The sequence below is a fragment of the Silene latifolia genome, chromosome 8 (genome assembly GCF_048544455.1).
Source record: "Silene latifolia isolate original U9 population chromosome 8, ASM4854445v1, whole genome shotgun sequence".
Lineage (NCBI taxonomy): Eukaryota > Viridiplantae > Streptophyta > Magnoliopsida > Caryophyllales > Caryophyllaceae > Silene > Silene latifolia.
In genome coordinates this window covers 67,398,266-67,419,896 of record NC_133533.1, presented here as the reverse complement: position 1 = coordinate 67,419,896, position 21,631 = coordinate 67,398,266, and positions in this window count along the sequence as shown.

Below are 21,631 nucleotides of genomic sequence, written 5' to 3'. Positions count from 1 at the left end.
TAGAGAATAATTAAAAAAAGGACATAAACAAGATTTAGAAATAAAAAAAAACAATAAAGATGCAATTGTTCCTGATCATGCAAATCACAAGGACAGAAATAATAGAAACAAATGATCATCAAAATCACAAGGACAAAAAAAATAGAAACAAGTGATCCTAATCGAAATAATATCATCCATTACATGACAAATCAATTATATTAACAATATAAACAATTATGATGAAAAGAAGCAAAACAATAAAAACAAAAGCAAGTTGAAAGTATGGAGTAACTTACATAGTAAGGAGAAGAATGAAGATGATAGATCAGAACTGAGAACTAGAAATTTGATACTGTGAATTAGAGAGTAAAGAGGCGATGAAATAAGGAGAGGGTAGGTTAAAATTTAATAATATACTGTGAATTTTTATAGGTAAATGAATAGATCGATCATTCTAGGGTTAAAGATATTATTCTGATTGTGTTTTCACTATACAGCCGCAGTAGAATTGTAGAAAATTAAGGAAAATGAATTATATGTATTTTTGTTAGGCCCAATATGAGACTATGACTATGACCCGTTTAATTATGACCCGACCTGATTATGACCCATTTAATTAAACGTGTTAAACAAGTTTTCGTGTCAACCCGACCTGATTATGACACGTTTAATTAAACGGGTTTATTCGTGCCGGGTTCGTGTCTTGATACCTCAACCCTAACCCGACCCAATTAATTTTCGTGTCATGTCCGTGTCAACCCACTTAATTAAATGGGTCATTAAGTCCTGACCCAAACCCATTAATTTCGTGTCGGGTCCGTGTCGTGTTTTCGTGTCGTGTTATTTTTGCAAGGTCTAAGTAATTAAGGTTTGATTAAGGAAAGATTAAAGTTTGCTTAAGAGAGTTTGCATACAATTAGGGAAGTAATTTCAGATCTAGGTCTGTGTGTACAAATGATTAAGGGAGGAGGTATATATAGTTTACATGGAAATTAGTTTGGAAATTACAAGCATGATTAAAATGCGGAAGGGGAGTCCCAGCCGGTGGACTGGCCGCCGGTGGTCTGCCCGGCTGAGAGTTCTCTATAAGAAGTTGAGGGAAAATAAGTCATCAGGTGTGCTTGGCCGGTAGACCGGCTGCCGGTGGTCCACCGGCTGGGAGGGGAGTTTCTTTTGACTTTTTCATTCTTTCCTTGACTTTTGTCCCTCCTCTTGCACTCCCAGCCGGCTGCCGGTGGCTTGCCCGACTAGGAGTTCTCTGTAAACTTGGCCCATTTTCTTCTTTCTTCTTATACTCCCAGTAAATTTGCCTGCCATTCTTGGTGGTACTCTCCCATTCTTTGGTGGCCTGCCGCCATTTGGGGAGTTCGTTGTAACTTTCCTTCCTTTTTTTCCTTGGCTAAGTGTTGGGGGAGTCCCAACCTTCCTTCCTCTTCACTTCATGCTTAGCTTTTCGAACCGTCTTCCTTGCTCCAATCCTCTATTTCCGCCCCAAATCCTGCAAGACGGACATAATATCATAGACTAGGGAATCGGGGTACAAAATGCAAGGTAAGATACACAAAACCGACTCAAACAGAGTCAGAATGCATGAAAATAAAGAGGGGAAATGGTGTAAATAAATCATATATCAAACCTCCCCACACTTGATCATTACTCGTCCCCGAGTAAGTAGGTGAGCCAAAATGAGACCCTTATTCAACTATAGTCTAACTATACTAATAATATCTGATGTAAGGCAATTAATGGGCCAACTTTGTCCCTTCAACTCACAACGAAACGCAATGAGGTATGCGCTCCTTTGCAAGGCAAGTGGAGGCTTGCGGAAAAATTACACACATCCAACATTCAAGTACATAATCAAGCATAGGATGCATCAAACAAAAAGTCAACCACTTTCCTCATTTAAGCAGAGGGTTTTGTTTTGCAAACCAAAGGTTTCGGTCGGGATTTACCATCTGATATTCTTAGCGGGGTGTCAACCCCCTAGTGATGGCTCAAGCAACCTCAATATGACAACTAATTGCCTAGGAAACAAATTCAAAGGCGAGAAAAGGGGAGACAAAGCCTAACCTTTAATATTTACATGACTCACTCAAGATTCGACCAAGTTGACCCATGACTAAGAGGACCTAGACTAGCGACTACTCATGGTTTTCACTTGTCACTCATTTGAAGAACGGGTGATTTTTGTGCCAAAAAGTAACTAAAATCACTCAACTACTCAACTCGTGAGACATGCCCGCAATCTAACGTGGAATCTCCTCCTACATGACCATACATGAGATGTAAAAAGTGAAAATGTGCATAAAGAGAAACAAGGGTTGTAACGAGGCTAGGTGACGGGTCGAAACGGGATTGGTGCAAGCACCATTTTGGAAAATGTGGAGGTACACATCAAGAAGTTGCCAAAATTCCATTTCTCCCTACTTATTACAACAAATGAGCAACGTCTACACCCTAACAAAAAATTGGTTTCTCAAATCCATGCAAAAATTTTGTAAACCCAACTCACTTTGGAAAAACATGAAAATATCACCTTATTGCAACAAATAAGTAATGTCTACACCCTAACAAAAAATTGGCTTGCCAAAATCAAGCAAAAATTGTGTAAACCCGACTCACTTTGGAAAAACATCATGTGCCCCTTTATTTTGCAACGCCTTTTTCTACTCCTTTGATGACGAATGAGGAGTGTTGCACGACTTTTTCGCATCAAAGCATAACACAAGTACATGCGAAGTAATTTTTGTTCTTTTCAAATTTTGTTCTTTTCTATTTTTCTTTTCTTTTCTTTTTCAAAACCTTTTTATTCAAAGCAAACCAAATGAAGACTATTATTCCGACTCAAGTGGATTGTACACATCCACTAAACTAAGACTCAAATCCCCTTCTTCATACTACCACAAACTCATAGACAAATTTCTTGATCAAGGTCGGTTGTTTTTGGGTTGTAGTTAGTATAGTAGGTATGCCAAATGGAAGGATAAGGCTCAAAAGGGATAAGCAAAATCGATCCTAGTCTAAAGGGTCGAAAATTAGGCTTATTTGGCAATGTGAGGCTCAAGAAATGATTTGCAACAAATTGTTTCAAATTATGCACACAAATTAACATCTCATGGTAAAAAAGGAAAGGACGCCACGCTTATGCGTCATGATATAACATGCCGCACAAGGAGCCTACTCAAAACATAGGGGAGACCGGGTATGGATGTACCGGTCCCAAGGAAGCTCTAAATCTCACATGTAAGTAGCTATGTCGAAATCTAGGGCTAGACTACGGTCTTTGGTCTCACAGGTTGGTCAAAACTTTCCGGTCAAGCCTCATATCCCAGGTATTTGCAAGAAAATACCCTAACAAGGAGGTCACAAGGTGCAAGCCACTAAAAGGGGAAAGACACGACCAAAACAAAATCATCATAGAGGGTATCATGCTCCCTTCCTAGACCACATTTTGTTCAAAAATTTATATACAAACTCAATGCAACACGAAGGACACACAACAAATATATACATGTGAACAAATGTAACACTCCGATTATCCGGCCACGATAATTGGAGCGTTACCGTCTCGGTTTCCCGAGGCAGTGAAATCGGAATTACAATGAAGAAACTTTAAATAAATAACAAGTTTAGTTATTACAAACGTAAATAAATAAATAAATAAAATACAACTCAAGACATCTATACTTTTCTAGCCAACTAGACTCGTCTCATGATATCATCAAGCTCGTCCCGTCTCCCGCATACTATCCAAACAACTTGAACATAATCTGCGCCCCATATGACCAAAGGATATCATATGGATCGACATAGACCACCCCAAAAGAGATAGGTGACAAACACAGACACATAAACGTCAGTAACGATAAAAGTAAGTGTGACACGACTCAAGTGCGTGAGTCAACAATATGACCATGATATGAATGACACACAATTATCTAACCGTCATACCGGTACCGGGACACGCCCAAACATACCCACAACCACTGGTGTCAGGAACACGTCCACGACACCATACTCACACAAGGTACTCCGAACAGGTCGGTGGTACCGGGCACAAGAGCGACTCGGGTCCCCTGCCAGACGTCGTGCCTCAGCACACGCGTCCCTCCAAAATAAAGTCATTAATGTGCACATTCCTATTAGGGTGGGAAACCCCAATAGGCGACTCTAGCGGAAGACGGTCTCCCAACCGCCTTCCGTCTCCACAACAACAAATAACCATTCAACACCGCAATATCCTTCAATATACATGACAAACACAATAAATGCAAGATACCGTATAACATGTCAATTACCGACTTATTAAATGCAATTAATGATAAACAATACATTTAACAAATAGACACATTATCGAAACTAAGTAGGATAAACCTACCTTTTCGCAAGCTCCATAAGCAAACCCGATCCAATAATAACTCCATTTCATAAAACCGTCACCTAATTAAAGTAACTAAATATATTTAATTACTAACTAATCTAATTAAATTAAATACGAATTTGTTTAATTAAATAAAACTTGTCTTAAATACACTTGATCGAATTACACCTCGCGCCACCGTGTACAACACCACCCATAGCCACCCTAGCCACCTACTGCCGCCACCGTGGTCACCACCACTAGCCACGGTGGTCCCCACTGCCAGCAGCAACAGTAACAACCGCCACACCACACACGACTCTAAGACTCACCCAAACCCGACACCCTTCAAACTCCACCATACAAAAGCCCCAACCGTGGCCACCATCGGCCACGGCCGACCTTGCCATCACCCCCACCGAGTCCCCTAACCCTACTTGACACCAACCCTTGTCGACAACCACCAGCCACCCCGCGACACTAGCAACAACAAGAACAACAACCACAACCTCGACTCAACCCGCCCGCCCTCCTTTAGACTCGATTTCCAACCACCACAGCCGTCCTATCCACTACCCAAGACCACCACTATGACCTCCTCACTCCCCTCGACACAACTATCACAAAAATAACCCAGGTCAGCCCCGATTTATGGGTCAAAAATTCGTCTTAAGATCGTCGTACAAAACAGCTATAAACATTATTATATACTCGGTCAAACCCATATTTGGGTGGTCAACGGCTGCCTAAAGGTGGTCAATGACGGTCTATGGCGGGTCAAGGTTGAGGTGGGTTAAATAAAATAATATAAAAACTAGTGAGACGGTCTTACCTTACGAACTCGGGACGGAGGGACGAAATTATCCTTCTCTTTTCTCTTCCTCTCATTTCTCTCTGAAGATGGTTGGTGGATTTTGTGAGATTACAAAAGGATAAGGGTTGGGGTGGATAAGGTAGGGTATATATAAGGTGAGTGCGGTATACGTATATAATACACATATAGTATATCGTATTATTATTATTATTATTATTATTATTATTATTATTATTATTATTATTATTATTATTATTATTATTATTATTATTATTATTATTATTATTATTATTATTACAACTTATTATTATTATTATTTCATTATTCCGTCTCTAATATAATTCGTGTAAATACAATATAATATTATTTTATAAAAATATAAATACGGAGTATTACAATCTTCCCCCCTTAAAAGAACATCGTCCCCGAAGTTCACCTCACTCTCTTATTTCCTCAAATCTCATGCATTTTCTCGCACCTCACATGTTTATCAACCGTATACATTTTTTTTAAACATCACACTCATCCCAAAGTTCTTCACTCAATGCTAACTATTTTCTCACATTCTTTACTTTCTCTTTCCTCAATTTCCGAATTGTTACATCTACTCCCCCTAAAAGAGAACTTCGTCCCGAAGTTCGACTATCAAACCTCAAACTGCGGTCTCATACGCTCGTTACTAAATTCCACAAATGACTATGTTTCAGGTTCAACCTACTCTCTTACCTATTGCAAATCCATTATCAAATCTTGTATCATCTTATACCATTTCTATAATCCCAATCTAGAAGACCTCTCTAGAAGTCTCTCTACGGGTACCCCTACGAGCCTCCCAAAGGTCAAGCGCCCGATCCAACCCACGGTTCCCAATCTATAATTCCATAAATAACTCCTAACTCATATTGGCTATAGGAATACGTATCTATCAAGGGGTATAACCCGATTATAATTATGTATCTATATCGTGTCAAATCTCATGCTTTTACATGTATGCACATCAAAACACCAATTACGCGAATTCTAGGAAACAATCAATTATACAAAATTTCTTGTCATTTGACTCAATCATGATTAACATTCCCAATTCCGGACATCATGCCATGCATATACCGCGTCAAATCCACCACATGATCATACATGTGTTTCCTTATCCGTTCCCATCCATCAATCCTTACGCTTATACGGGAGGTCACAATCACTATCATGCAAAGACCACTATGTGACACATAACTTGCATGTTTTATCTTACTTTTACACAACAAAATAAAATCACGTCGATTAACGCATACCCAACAAGATTATTACATCATTTGTCATCCAATTACTCATGTTAAATCACGATTTCCATTTAATTGCAACATGCCACCCAAGATGATCAAACGTAAACAATTGATAAGGTCTCATCCATATGGGGTCAACATATTCATCCGAAACAAAACAACCAATATAAATCACGAAAACAAGGGTATACACCCCATAGTAGGTCGAGTATCGACAAAACAAGGGTCAAAGCAGACCACTCGGTCGAGTATAGGAGGCCAATCGGCCGAGTAGGCGGCCACTCGGTCGAGTGCATGGTGCACTCGATCAAGTGCTACCTGGGCAGAATGTTTTCATTCTCTAACTCGTTCCCAGGCTTTCCTATTTCATCACTCAATTAGGCACTACAACTAGATCACGATGTACACCGTGGGTGTTTCACTCGACGATTGGGAGGCAACTTCACAAACAACATCTATACTACCGCTCATAGGACAGAATTTCACCAACTACTTTCACACGTCATGCATGCATACTTAAATCAAACAGTTACGCTATACACACCAATGATCAAGTACCTCAACAATATGATTGAATCCTCAAACATTATATGCCACACTCTTACTCTCATGACCGCAAAAACCAAGCTTGGAAATACTAAATCCACAACTTTATCTCACAATTAACATTCCCGAAAGCCGACTTTCAAAGGGCAACCTCGTCTCTTTGTCTCACAAAATCATATCCCCCGAAAAGGCCTACATCGGCATAATAATATGATCATCACTTACCATATCACACATGTACACTGACTTTCAAATAGTTTCGCCATACATTTCTCACTACGACCTTTACTAGATATATTGCACCCTCAATTCTCCTTAGCCACCTAAAATTCAACCTAATATCCTATTATATTCCTATTTCATAAATCTTTGCTATCATCTATCAATTCTCGTCAATCCTTGAATTCAATTTACATATTCTCACAATTATGAACAACCCAAATTATCACTTTATTCTAACACATTATTCAAGGTTTCAACCAATACTATTCTCATTCATCTCATGACCTACCATTCACGAGGCCGTACATGTGCCTCTCTTCCTCAAAGTCAATAACCACGCCAATTATCAAATTTACCTAAATTCCAATAAAACATGTGTTTCTCATTTAAAATCCTCAAGATGCAACACTCACGCATCCTACATTAATAGCACTCTTTATCCTCATGGATCATCGACTCACGCCCGTTTCACATCCTCCCCCAGGGGAGACTAGGCATTAACTCACATATAAGCAAAACAACACATTATTAGTAAAATGGCAACATTATGAGACAAAGAAACCATATTTTAAACACGAACATGTAAAAATTTAATCGTATACCCTATGGTATATATAAAAAAAATTGGGGAAATTTTGAGATAGGATTCTCAAATTAAATTAATGCATAGCACTAAACAAAATTGACGTCATATCACTCAATTAAATCAAGAAAACTTTAGATTAAAATTTTCAAATTCTAAGAACTTACCCAACATTGTTAAACAACATTTGGATCAACACATTACTACATCAAAAGGACTAAGTACCAACAAACAATTAAGTCACATTCGAGAGCAAAATCAAAATTATTCACATTTCGATGAAATTTCAAAGGATTTTGGATAACACCTTAAAAATGAAATTTCGATTCAAAATGATACATGCCGTCACTAACCAAGATGGTGCCTCACTAATTAATTAAACTTAGCTTCAAACACTAAAAATCGAAATTTTGGAACGAACATTAAGGTTTCATTTCAGGAAATTTTGGAACGAAAATTTCAAGGTAATTTTCAAACATACGATAAAGGTTAGTAATATATAACAACCAAATTTTGATCCTTGTCAAACCATCAACCAAGCAACAAATATAAAATCGAATTATCGACTCAATAACATATATTTTCGAGTAAGAAAATTTTAGGTAAAATTCAACATGAAATTTTTATACTTGACATCACAAATGGTGGGAAAGTGGTGATTAACATCATGAATCTCACCAAAATATTTAATGAATTGACAAAAATGTGAAGGAGTTAACGTAAATTTACACAAAACGAAATTGGAAGAATTAAGAGGAAAGAAAGCGTCACTTGTAAGATGGAATTAGCCAATTTAAGGGGCAAAAAAAATTAGCGTAAGAATTTGAATTCGAGCAATAAACAACCAACAATAACGTCTTTCAAGCAAATGATTTTAAATGTACGAATAAAGAGATAAAATAAGGCAATAATGCAATTTTTACGAAATTCACAACCCAGACAGTGGCACTCGGTCGAGTGCTGAGTCCTCCTGGTCGAGTGACAGTCCACTCGGTCGAGTGCCTTTTCCACTCGGTTAAGTGACTCACTTCCAGAAATTTTCAGTTTTCTGGAAATTGGTCCACTCGGTCGAGTGGTAGGGTTCACTCGGTCGAGTGACTGGTACTCCGTCGAGTACTAGCTCGCACTCAGCTGGGTGTCTCTCTTTGGTTTGCAATTTCTGAATCACAACCATTATATTTATACTTACGACTAATCAACTAACAATCATTCTTAATCACATTCTAACATGTAATACCCATTCATCAAAACACATTATGCATATGAATACTTACATCCAATTTTCACACGATAGATGCACCACATCATAAATAACGATACCATGCAAAGCCTAACGACTTGTTATAGTAAACATGTAATCACGCCACATATCATCATGCATCGAATGAACACATATACAAGGCAAGGAACTAAACTATGATCACAACTACATGTAATCAAGCACATTTTATTTCGGTAAATAAATCATGCAAGATGTTAAACAAAATTCGTATAACGCATACAATCATGCAACATGTCACTTCGCATTTCCCAACTCATAACCACCCACGTAGTGACCAACCGAAACAATAGGATCTAGTTTTGAAATGAAGGATCCTTCTCACCCAAAACCGGCCTTCTATTGTACTCATGTCGGGTTCATTTTATTAAAGACTCCTAAATTCATTTTGGTTCATTGGTTTAGGTTCCAAAATCGTCGCTCTGATACCACTTTGTAACGCCCCGATTATCCGGCCAAGATAATTAAAGAGTTACCGTCTTGGTTTCCCGAGGCAGTGAAATCGTAATTACAATTAAGAAACTTTATTAAATAAATAACAAGTTTAGTTATTACAAACGTAAACTAATGAATAAATAAAATACAACTTGTGACATCTATACTCTTCCAGCCAACTAGACTCGTCTCGTGATATCATCAAGCTCATCCCGTCTCCCGCGTTTATCCAAACAACCTGAACATAATCTGCTCCTCATATGACCAAAGGATATCATATGGATCGACACAGGCTACCCCAAAAGAGATAGGTGACAAACACAGACACACAAACGTCAGTAACGATAAAAGAAAGTGTGACACGACTCAAGTGCGTGAGTCAACAATATGACCATGATATGAATGACACACGATTATCCAACCATCATACCGGTATCAGGACATGCCCAAACGTACCTACAACCACTGGTGTCAGGAACACGTCCACGACACCATACTCACACAAGGTACTCCGAACACGTCGGTGGTACCGGGCCCAAGAGCGACTCGAGTCCTCTGCCAGACGTCATGCCTTACCACACGCGTCCCTCTAAACTCAAGTCATTAATGTGCACATTCCTATTGGGGTGGGAAACCCCAATAGGTGACTCAAGCGGAAGACAGTCTCCCAACCGCCTTCCATCTCCACAACAACAAATAACCATTCAACATCGCAATATCCTCCAATATACATGACAAACACAATGAATGCAAGATATCGTATAACATGTCAATTACCGACTCATTAAATGCAATTAATGATAAATAACTCATTTAATAAATAGACACATTATCGAAACTGAGTAGGATAAACCTACCTTTTCGCAAGCTCCATAAGCAAACCGGATCCAATAATAACTCCACTTCATAAAACCGTCACCTAATTAAAGTAATTAAATATATTTAATTACTAACTAATCTAATTAAATTAAATACGAATTTTTTTAATTAAATAAAACTCATCTTAAATACACTCGATCGAATTACACCTCGCGCCACCGTGTACACCATCACCCATAGACACCCTAGTCACCTACTACCGCCACCGTGGTCACCACCACCAGCCACGGTGGCCCCCACTGCCGGCAGCAACAGTAACAACCGCCACACCACACGCGGCTATAAGACTCACCCAAACCCGTCACCCTTCAAACTCCACCATATAAACGCCCCAACCGTGGCCACCACCGGCCACGGCGAACTTTGCCAACACCCCCACCATGTCCCCTAACCCTACTCGACACCAACCCTTGTCGACAACCACCAGCCACCCCGCGACACTAGCAACAACAAGAACAACCACAACAACCTCAACATCAACCCGCACGCCCTCCTTTAGACTCGATTTCCGACCACCACAGCCGCCCTATCCACTACGCAATATCACCACTATGACCTCCTCACTCCCCTCGACACAAGCATCACAAAAACAACCCAGGCCAGCCACGGTTTATGGGACAAAAATCCATCTTAAGATCGTCGCACAAAATAGCTATAAACATTTATATGCTCGGTCAAACCCATATTTGGGTGGTCAACAGCTGCCTAAAGGTGGTCAATGACGGTCTATGGCGGGTCAAGGTCGAGGCGGGTTAAATAATATAATATAAAAACTAGTGAGACGGTCTTACCTTACGAACTCGGGGCGGAGGGACGGAATTCTCCTTCATTTTTCTCTTCCTCTCATTTCTCTCTTAAGATGGGTGGTGGATTTTGTGAGATTACAAAAGGATAAGGGTTGGGGTTGATAAGGTAGGGTACATATAAGGTGATTGCGGTATACGTATATAACACACGTATAGTATATCGTATTATTCTTATTATTATTATTATTATTATTATTATTATTATTATTATTATTATTATTATTATTATTATTATTATTATTATTATTATTATTATTATTATTATTATTATTATTATTATTATTATTATTATTATTATTATTATTATTATTATTATTACAACTTATTATTATTATTATTTTATTATTCCGTCTCAAATATAACTCATATAAATACAATATAATATTATTTTATAAAAATATAAATACGGAGTATTACAACAAATGCATGCGAGAAATGAAAATAACATGAATGGAAAAATGTAACAAATGTCTAAATCCTAGCATCACATCAACACAAAACCAAGAGTTCCTCAAAGGAACATCCCCAGCGGCAAAATCCCATCCTCCTCCATTTATACAACGATAAAGGAAAAGAATAGTAAAGGAGAAAGAGATAAGAACGGTAATTCCAAGCGTTCTTCTAGTCTCCTTTTGCTTCAAATGTCCCGTTTGTGCCTGCGCCACTTGTTAGACAAACATATATATACAATGCAATATTTTTTTGATTTTTTTGAAGGGTTTTCTATCTTTTTGAAATTTTTGAAATTTTATCAAATTTACAAATTTATTTACAAATATATACGAAGTGGATATTTCCCTCCCCACACTTGAGATTTATATTGTCCTCAATGGAACAAAGTATAGGGAGAGAATAGAAAATGAAAAACATATTTTTGTATTTTTTTAAAATTTTCAAAATGAAAACATATTTTTGGTGTTTTTTGAAATTTTTGAAATGAAAACATGTTTTTTGGTGTTTTTTGAAATTTTTGAAATGAAAACATGTTTTTTGGTATTTTGTTTTGGGTCTCCTCCCCACACTTATTATATACAACATCCGGTGACGGATGAAGTGTGGATATGAGGCATTTTTGAAAAGGAAAAACATATTTTTGTGAGAGTTATCAAATTTTTTTTTCATTTTTTTTTTGTATTTTTGAATAACATGCAATGCATGCTTTAACTAAATGCATAAATTGAAATACGATGCAAGCTAGCCTATATGAATGCAATCCTATATGTGACATATTTTAAAAATATTTGAATCTAATGCAACTATATGAAATGCACTATATGACATGAAATTCTACATATTTTACAACTAACTAAATGCATACAAAAGTTGAAATATGAATGGGAGATTTGGATTAAAGGGATCATACTTGGCATTTGGATGGAAGGGAGTGAGGATGGCCATCATTACTAGGCCTCCTCGGTTTTGGTGTCCGCACCGTCATCATCATCATCATCATTCCCGGTACCGAACTCAGATTCACGGATAAAATCAACCGTGTTCATGGCCATTGGGCTACCCATCAAACTCCTCGACCGTCAAGTCGATATCCACCTCACGTCCCGCCCCCGAGCCACTAGCATCACCTCCTCCACCGTAGATGGAAGGGGTTCCTGTCATGCCCCTCCCCTAGAGTAGAAGTTGGAGTGGGGAAGACCGGAGCACTAAAATAATCCGGGCGCATGTTGATGTCGCCGTAGATAAAAGTGTCATCCGTAGGATGCCCACCATCCGGAGCAAGGTAATAGGAGGGGTGAAGGCCGGAGGGATGACGGTATTGCCTCCTCATATAATAATCATAAACGGGGAATTGGCCCACCGATTGGTCAAAGTAGAGGCGGTCCATTCTTTGTTGCAACCCAAGCCCTCACTTGCGGCCGTTTGCATTCCCAAATTCATGGCCTCAATGAATTCTATAAGTTGAGGATGAAGCGGGAGTGGTTGGGGTGTTTGGCTTGATGATCCTTCCCCTTGTTGGAACGGTTCGGGGAAGAAAGGAGAGGTAAGCATGGTGTACCGCAAAGAAGGTTGTGCGGTAACCGGGCGCTTACGTGCATAGATGAGGTTGGGGTTTTGTGTTTGGGCGGTGGAAGTATCTTCATCCGCCTCAATCTCAAGCAAGTAATCCAGTGAATTCGGCACCACTTTCATTTTGTCCGGGTTGGGAAGGGGAATGGAATTCTTATCTACTCCGTTCACCCGGATTTGCCAATAATTTTGCTTGCCCCGGGGGTTCTTCTTTATTCAATTGAGGGTATATTGGATATAATCCTTGGTGATCATAGTCTCCCCGGTGATGAAGTTCATGCCATTCAAATTCAACTTTCGTATAAGGCGCTTGGTAAGGTGGGTGATGAGGCCACCCACACAATTGGGGTCGATTGCCCCGGTGAATTGCTTAAACGGTGAAGGTAGAGGGCCATATGGTGAGCCACACAAATTTTGAAGGTGGAGGGGTTGGAGCAAAGGTAAGAGCCAAGAATTTCCAACTCCTCCGCTCGGAAGTTGTGATTTTCATCACTGCCAAAAACAGTCCACCCCATGTATCTGTGCCAAATTTGGATGGCGGCATTATGACAAGTATTTTCCGCTCTCTTCAACCTCGGGTTATCATCAAGACCGGTAAGGGCCTTCCAAAGTAGTCCGTGATCAAAATTTTCAGGGGCTTTATGAGGTGGGCTCGGGTCTAGCCAAAGAGCTTTGCAAAGGTCGGTAAGGTAAGTGAATGGTCTTTGTTCATGAGACGGAAGTGTAAGAACGCGACCTTTTGATCTTTTCGGTGCTTGGCTATCCTTAGGGAGCTAAGAAATTCCCAAGTGAGTCGGGAATAAATCTTCTCATGTATATCATACATTTGTTTCATGCCGAATAATCCCTCAAATAAATCCTGGGTGACACGATCTAACCCTAAGTCTCGCATATATTGGCGATCAATAAATCGAGTCGGGTGAAGGGGTCATTGTTTGAATAATACAAACTTACCTTTCGTGGCGACGAAACTGAATTGGAGGTTCGAGAAAGATGGATCGGGACTCATATCACTAGCCGCAGCCGCCACAAGTTCGGCTTGTTGAAGTGCCAAATCACCCTTTCGGACTCTCTTCTTCGATGCTATGGTTGATTGGGTGAGAGGGTTAGGGAAAGGGAGGGAGTTAGTGGTGTTTGGTGGGGATTTGAGGGAGAAATGGGAGTTTAGAGAGGGAGGGAGTTGTGATGTTATGTTTGATATTGGGGTGTTTTTTGTGTTTTAAAACTCGTCAGAGTACACCCAGCCGGTCCAAGGACCAGTCGCCGGTGCCCCGGCTTGGAAGACACCTCAAATCTCATTTCCTTTCAGTTGTTCTCCAAGCCGGTGGACCGGCTGCCGGCTGGGAGCTACCCTTCCTCGCATTTCCTCCTTTTCTCCTCAAAGGGGTGTTCCTAGTTGGTGGACCGGCTGCCGGCCTGCCGCTCACCCCCCCCCAATCCACGTCATTTTACACCAAATTTCCCAAGAACTACTTTCCCAGTCGGTGGACCGGCTGTCGGCCGACCGGCTGGGAAACTCTTCGTGATAATCTTCAAAATTTCCTTTGAAAATAGGCAGAAACTTCCCAGCCGGTCCATGCACCGGTGGCCCGTGGGTAGGCTAGGAGTACATGCCTTCATGATTTCTTCATTTCTCTTCAATTTTAAAAACCTCTTCTTCAATTGGCGTTGAATTACGTGTGTTCCTCTTTCTTAGCCGACTCACCAAGTCGGGATTCGGCCAATTGAAGGTTATGCCTTTGTTCCACATTGATCCCCGGTCTTCTTCACAATGACATCCCGTCATCAATCCAACTTGCCAAGTATAAAGGTTCCAAAATTTCCATTACCTATCTAAATGCATGTTATGTACAAATGGTGGTTCTTGTGGAACACCACCAAACCATTTCTAGTTCATGATTGAGATTACTCATCCCCCAAGGATGGGGGTTCTTCCAACTCAATTTCACCTCGGGTCTTAATAGGTTGACCCTCATCGAAGAATTTCACTCGTTGTCCATTCACTTTGAAGCACTCACCTTTGTTGTTCTTCAATTCAAAGGAGCCATAGGGGAACACGGTCACTACCTCAAAGGGTCCCGACCATCAGGATCTCAACTTCCCGGGAAACAATTGGAACCGGGAGTTGAAGAGTAGGACCTTGTCCCCTACACCAATTTCTTTTCTCGTGATCTTGGAATCATGTCATTGCTTAGTCCGCTCCTTGTAAAGTTTGGCATTCTCATAAGCGTCCAACCTAAACTCATCTAACTCATTGAGTTGGAGGAACCGCCTGTTTCCCAACATCTAAGTCATAGTTGAGCTCCTTTAGAGCCCATCTTGCCCGGTGTTCCAACTCGAGAGGTAGATGACAAGACTTGCCAAAGACCAAGCGATAGAGAGTTAGTGCTTATTGGGGTCTTGTAGACGATCCTTAAAGCCCATGCAAATCATTGAGTTTGGTGCTCCAATACTTCCTAAACCTATTTACCACGCGCTCTAGAATAGCCGTGATTTGCCGATTCGACACCTCACCTTGCCCATTGGTTTGAGGTGGTAGGCAAGAGCCACTTTATGTCGGACGCCGTAGTTCTTGAATAGAGCATAAATGGCGCGGTTGATGAAGTGTGACCCACCATCGCCTATGACGGCCCGAGGTACTCCAAAGCGGAGGAATATGTACTCCTTGAAAAGTTTGGAAACCACTCGTGAATCATTAGTAGGGGCGGCGATTGATTCTATCCACTTAGACACGTAGTCCACCGCAACCAAAATGTATTGGTTACCAAATGATGACGGAAACGGCCGCATAAACTGTTGGAGTAAGTGTCCTCAACAATAGTGCGATCACATAATTAAACATCATAGTTAAATCTCATAATAAGAATACGTAAGGGATGATTCAAGTATATAGTCAACTGATCAACATTAATCAATAATGATTGGCTAACTAGAGTTTGACATTACTGTCGTTTGACGGTGGTGATCAATTGATCCCTTAAGGTCACACCTATAGGACGATTCCCAAACTGAAAAGTTAATTAATCGTATATTGATACGGATTAATTAAATCCTTAAATTGAACAAATTTATTTTATAAGAGAGAGTTATATATCTTATTGTAATGTGATTAAATAAGATTCGATTTAGTAATTAATTTGTTATATTACTAAAATTGATTAATGTTTATGAAACATTTGAGATAAGAATTGTTAGTTAGTTATAATTACAAAATATTGTAGATTATATTGACTAAATTCAAAATGACCCATTTTACATCTATGTAATTGTGAATTACCATTTAAATTGTTATTTGTTATTTATTTGATAATATAATTATATTTAATTTGTTAAATATGCATTAAAATTACTTGTGACATGTTATGTGTCACATGTCACACATTACAAATGACAAAATATAAGTTGTAAAATGGATGTCCATTTTATCAAGGGTGGACCAAAATTGGGGTGGTTAGGGTTGATAATGGGTGTTCTTATTTATCCAAATAAACACCATAATTACCCTACACTAGCTAAACCTACCCTAGGATTATGGATAAGACAAAAACCATTTGGGTAAGATAAAAAGCATTTGCATGCCCCCCTTTTGACATGATAAAACTGGTTTTCCCCCTCCCTATGTGGATGGGTGATGTTAATATATTGATGATTCTCTCTTATGCTTATCTCTCTATTTTTTCTCTCTACATAAAAATGGTTTTATGCTAAAACTTGTTCAATAATTCTAATAATGCTAGCATATTACTAGAGTAGTAATAATAATAATATTAGAATTAATATTTAAGGTTATTAATACATATTATCTAGTTAGTAATTGTATTAATGTTTGGGTTAGTCTTGGGTGCAACTAAGAGGAGTGTCTCTATACTTGAGACTTGAAGATCTTGGAGGATCATTCCAAATGTATTGAGCTCAAGAACAAGTAAAGGTAGGAGACCTTACTTGTGCCCCAAAAATTCGAACCATATACAATGTAAGAAATGTGATTTTCTCCTTATTCTTGTTCAGTTTGTTATGCATGCAACTAGATCCACTAGTATATAAATTATGGGTAATTTATAAAATGATTAGATGAGTATAATAGGAGTATATGAACCTAACAATTGGCATCAAGAGTTTTGGTGTTGCATGCATAATCGGTTTGATTTTTCCAAGTTAAATGTAATTTAATTAAAACTAGATATTTTGTGATTTATAAGAATAAAGCCACGAAAGTTTTTGCATGTTATACATTCTGGTTCTAAAATACGTTTAGGTCATATTGATGATTTATGGATGATTATTGCTTATTTCAATGATTTTTAGTGAAATAATTACATTTTATTGAGTAAAATGAACTTGTATTTACTAAAAGTAGTTAAACTTCACTAATGGCCGTGATTTTTTAGTATGACCTCACATGCATATTTTGCATATTGTATGTAAAATTTCGAACCATTGTGATTAGTTTTGCATGTTTTGTAATTTTTATGTGATAAAAAAGGTATAAATGGAGGTTAAATGACTAAAAATAGTTAAACTTCGAAACAGGCCATAAAATTTTAATATGATGTCACATGCATATTTTATAGATTGTATGTAAAATTTGATATAAATGTGATTTATTATGCATGATTTATAATTTTAATGGTTAAAATGTTATAAATAGTGACTATTTTTAGCAAAAATAGCTAAAATGAATTTTATGGCATGAAATTTTTCCTTAATATTGTATATATAATATTAACATCGTATCTAAAGTTGCATAATTAATTTTGATTGATTTGGTATGTTTATTGATTTTTATGTGATAAAATCAATAAAAGGGCAACTTTATTAGTCATAAAAATAAATTCGAAATTTTTGGTTGAAATTTTTCAATTTCCAGGTTCTCAAAATTATTTAAGAATGTTCAAAATTTTGATTTTGATTTTTCCATAATTTTTATGTTTAATTTGGATTAAATGGTAAAAGTTATGTTTTATACGATTTATTAATGAAATAAATTGTAAATATTTTGTGGGCAAAATTTTATTGAGTTTTTGGAATATTGATAATATTTCAGTATTTACAAAAATGTGATTTCGAAATTTTTCAAATTTTTATGATTTATTGGGAATTATTTCATAATTGTTATAATTAAGAGAAGTTTAAATAAGCAATAATAGAAAACCAAGTTGAAGTATTGTCAAAAATTGAGTAAAGACTAATTTTTGAGTCCTAAGAGAGTTAGGGTAATTAACTTGAGCTTAAATTTGATTTAAGTATTGATTTGTGATTTTAATAAGTTATTATCACGCATTTCCATAAAATCGGATTATATACGATATAATGTTTAAATGGGGAGATTTGGCACTTAATTTGGCATGTTAGACACATATAATAATGCTGCATTTTTATTTATTAATTTCATAATTTTATTTATGTAATTTTGAATTATGTAATTTTATCTTAGTATTACCTTAGTTTTAATCGGTATTACCCGTAATGTAAGGGATTACCGATTCGGTTGTAATTTTATGTGATCGCGTATCACGTTTATTTTTCCAACATTCATTTTTACAAATGTATAATAGGAATATATATGTATTTCATTATTATCTGTAATTTCGGAGTTCCTTCAAGACGGTGCCAATCAGAAAGGTGTTCCTATCAAGACGGTGTTACCTTGGGAAGTGTGCCACTTGAAGATTCAAGGGACCAATGGAGTTGGTTTACGAATTTGTAATAGATTATTTGATTTTGTATTTTAGGAAGGCCATACTAGGAAATTTATTTATTGCTTATGCATTTTTCATTATATGTTGCATGCATTGCCAAATCGCCATAAACAACACATGCATATCATATCGAGTATTCGACCGTGTCAATTATAATTATCGTTAGTTCGAAAATTTAGTTCACTTAAATTTGATAGATAATAAATTGACTTGACCTCTCACTTTATTAAGATTGAGACATAGCCTTACCAAATAGTAGGAACCCATGAATCTCAATTTCATAAGGAGTACAATACGATTTTTCGGGGTACTTCATTTGACGTTGGAGTAAGTGGGGTAATAAATAGTTATTACACTTCGAAATTTGGTTGATCTCAACGAAAGTATTAGAGGGACCGTTGTCCCAATAGGTTCGGGCTAAAGATGATCTTAACGTAAATTCATCGTCCGAGAGTTCAAATTGTAGAATCGGTTAAAAGGGTTAACCCACCAAGATTATATTAGCAAGAGATGTAGAGGGCCCGTAGGCTCACATCCAAGATTTAATATGAATTTTTGGGTCTCGGAATCATTTATATAATTGGGTGGAGGTCATTATATAAATGCTAGAACAAGCTAAAATGTTTTAGGTATAACGATGAATGTTTAATTTTTCCACTATTTCGTTGTTTTTTAATGTTGTCCTATTTCATTACTCCTACTCATATGTGATATCCTTCGATTGTAACACGAGTCTCCGCTAAACCACTATTGCTAACGACAAAGAATCTCTTTCTGAAAATGAACCGTATCATAAGTTGTGGACTAGCTCCATAGGAATCGTTCTATTCCATAGAGCTCGATAGGAATTGTCCTATGTCATATAAGATTAGCATCTTAAATTCCTAACATACCTATGTATGATTTCTTGTGAAGAAATATGACTAGAGGTAATGATTAGTCAAAATATGTTTTGATAATATCTTCTATGTATCCACAGTTCAAAAGTCTTATTACTCAACCTAAACACTTATCATCAAGCACTTAAGTTGTTAAGTACATGACAATGTTAAATTGGTAAGTTGATTTGTTAGAAATTTTGATTAACCAAATACCACAATAGAGTTCATCCTTGTGAAAGATTAACTAGGAATTTATATGAAGATAAGTCTTCATCAAGTAGAAAATCTTGAAGTAAGTGGGAGCAATAAGAAGTAAGTACCTATCTTAATTGTTAAGGATAGAACTAGGCACGAAAGAAAAAGTGTTAGACACTAAAATAGATACAAAACCCAATAAGTAAAGATCAAGGAAGTTGGTCGTGTGACTCCAACATACTCCTCCTTGAATATCTATGACATTGACATTGCATTCTTGCCAATTACCACATCATGAGTATTTTATACAGATTTGTGGATTTCATTATAATATTTGGCATTATCGTTTGACGACTAGCAAGAATAAGTTCAGAAATTTGCATGAATGGAACTAGGGTAGTTGTCATTTCATCCATGAACATATGAATGTTGAAATATACTCATTTTAGTTTTGTATTTAGAAATGTACCTCAATAATTTTTATGATGTATAATATGTCTAAAAAGGAATATAATTTGAGTTTTGCACAAAAGGTAAAGGGTTTTACCATTATGCAATTAAAACAAGCGTTGAACTCTTACATACCACGATTAAGTTTATGGTCAGACCATACAAATCAAGGTAATTATATTCAAACTAAAAATAAATGTCATATATATATAACTCAAGTTGGCTACCCCAATCATTTCTAAATTCTTGATTGAAAATCGCATTTAGAAACTAGTTTTAACTAGTGTCCCAAACCATTTGATTGGGAATCTCTTGGTGTGTACGAATCTTGTATTCAAAGCAAGATAATTCACGATTTTTCCTTGAAAAGGATTATGAATAGAGCAAGATATTCGCCCTAATTACACTTTGAAGTGTATGGTCGAATACAATTTCAATCAGAGAAAGTTATTACTTCTTCATCTCTTTTACCAACAAACTAGGTAGATACTTGATATCCACTTAATGAGGTAAGAAGAGAAATTCCTTGAATAAGTTCAATGAATGTTTAAAAGTAACAAAACCTAAAGATCATAAAAACAAAGTATTAGTACTTTGTTAAGGTAGGGAACAATTAAGTAAAAACTTTTATTTGCACCAAAAAGAGTATGATATGGTATCACAACTTCACCTTCATAAACACATAATATTAGATAAGGTGTGTTAGAAAGAGACAAATAATCCTATACGATATGATTGAATCTTTACTATAAAGTTGGAAGTAGTTTCTATCACAATTTGTCTAGTATTTATTTATTCCACTAAAACAAAACATAGTTAAAGCAATCAAATACAATTCATATATGATATGATTAGGCATGGTACCTAAGTTATAATTAACTTGTTTCGAAAGAAAGCATGTGGCTTTCTAACCCAACTATCACGAGTTTGTGGCTCATGATGCTGTCTATTAAAGAAATGAGGAGTATTTCTTAAAGACAGAGTGGGAGAAAATGTTCAAGAGCCACAAACTGAGAATAAGACGTAGGAAGATGTTCCTTCTTGGTCAAAATCAGTAATTACTGATTCGAAACCTAAGTGGACAGGAGTCATGTTATTTTTAGAAGTAACAAACCTGTAACTTATTAAGATGCTTTATCTAGTCTCAACTCCACAAGAGTCTGAAATGAGCATAAACATGAAGATGTTTACTTAG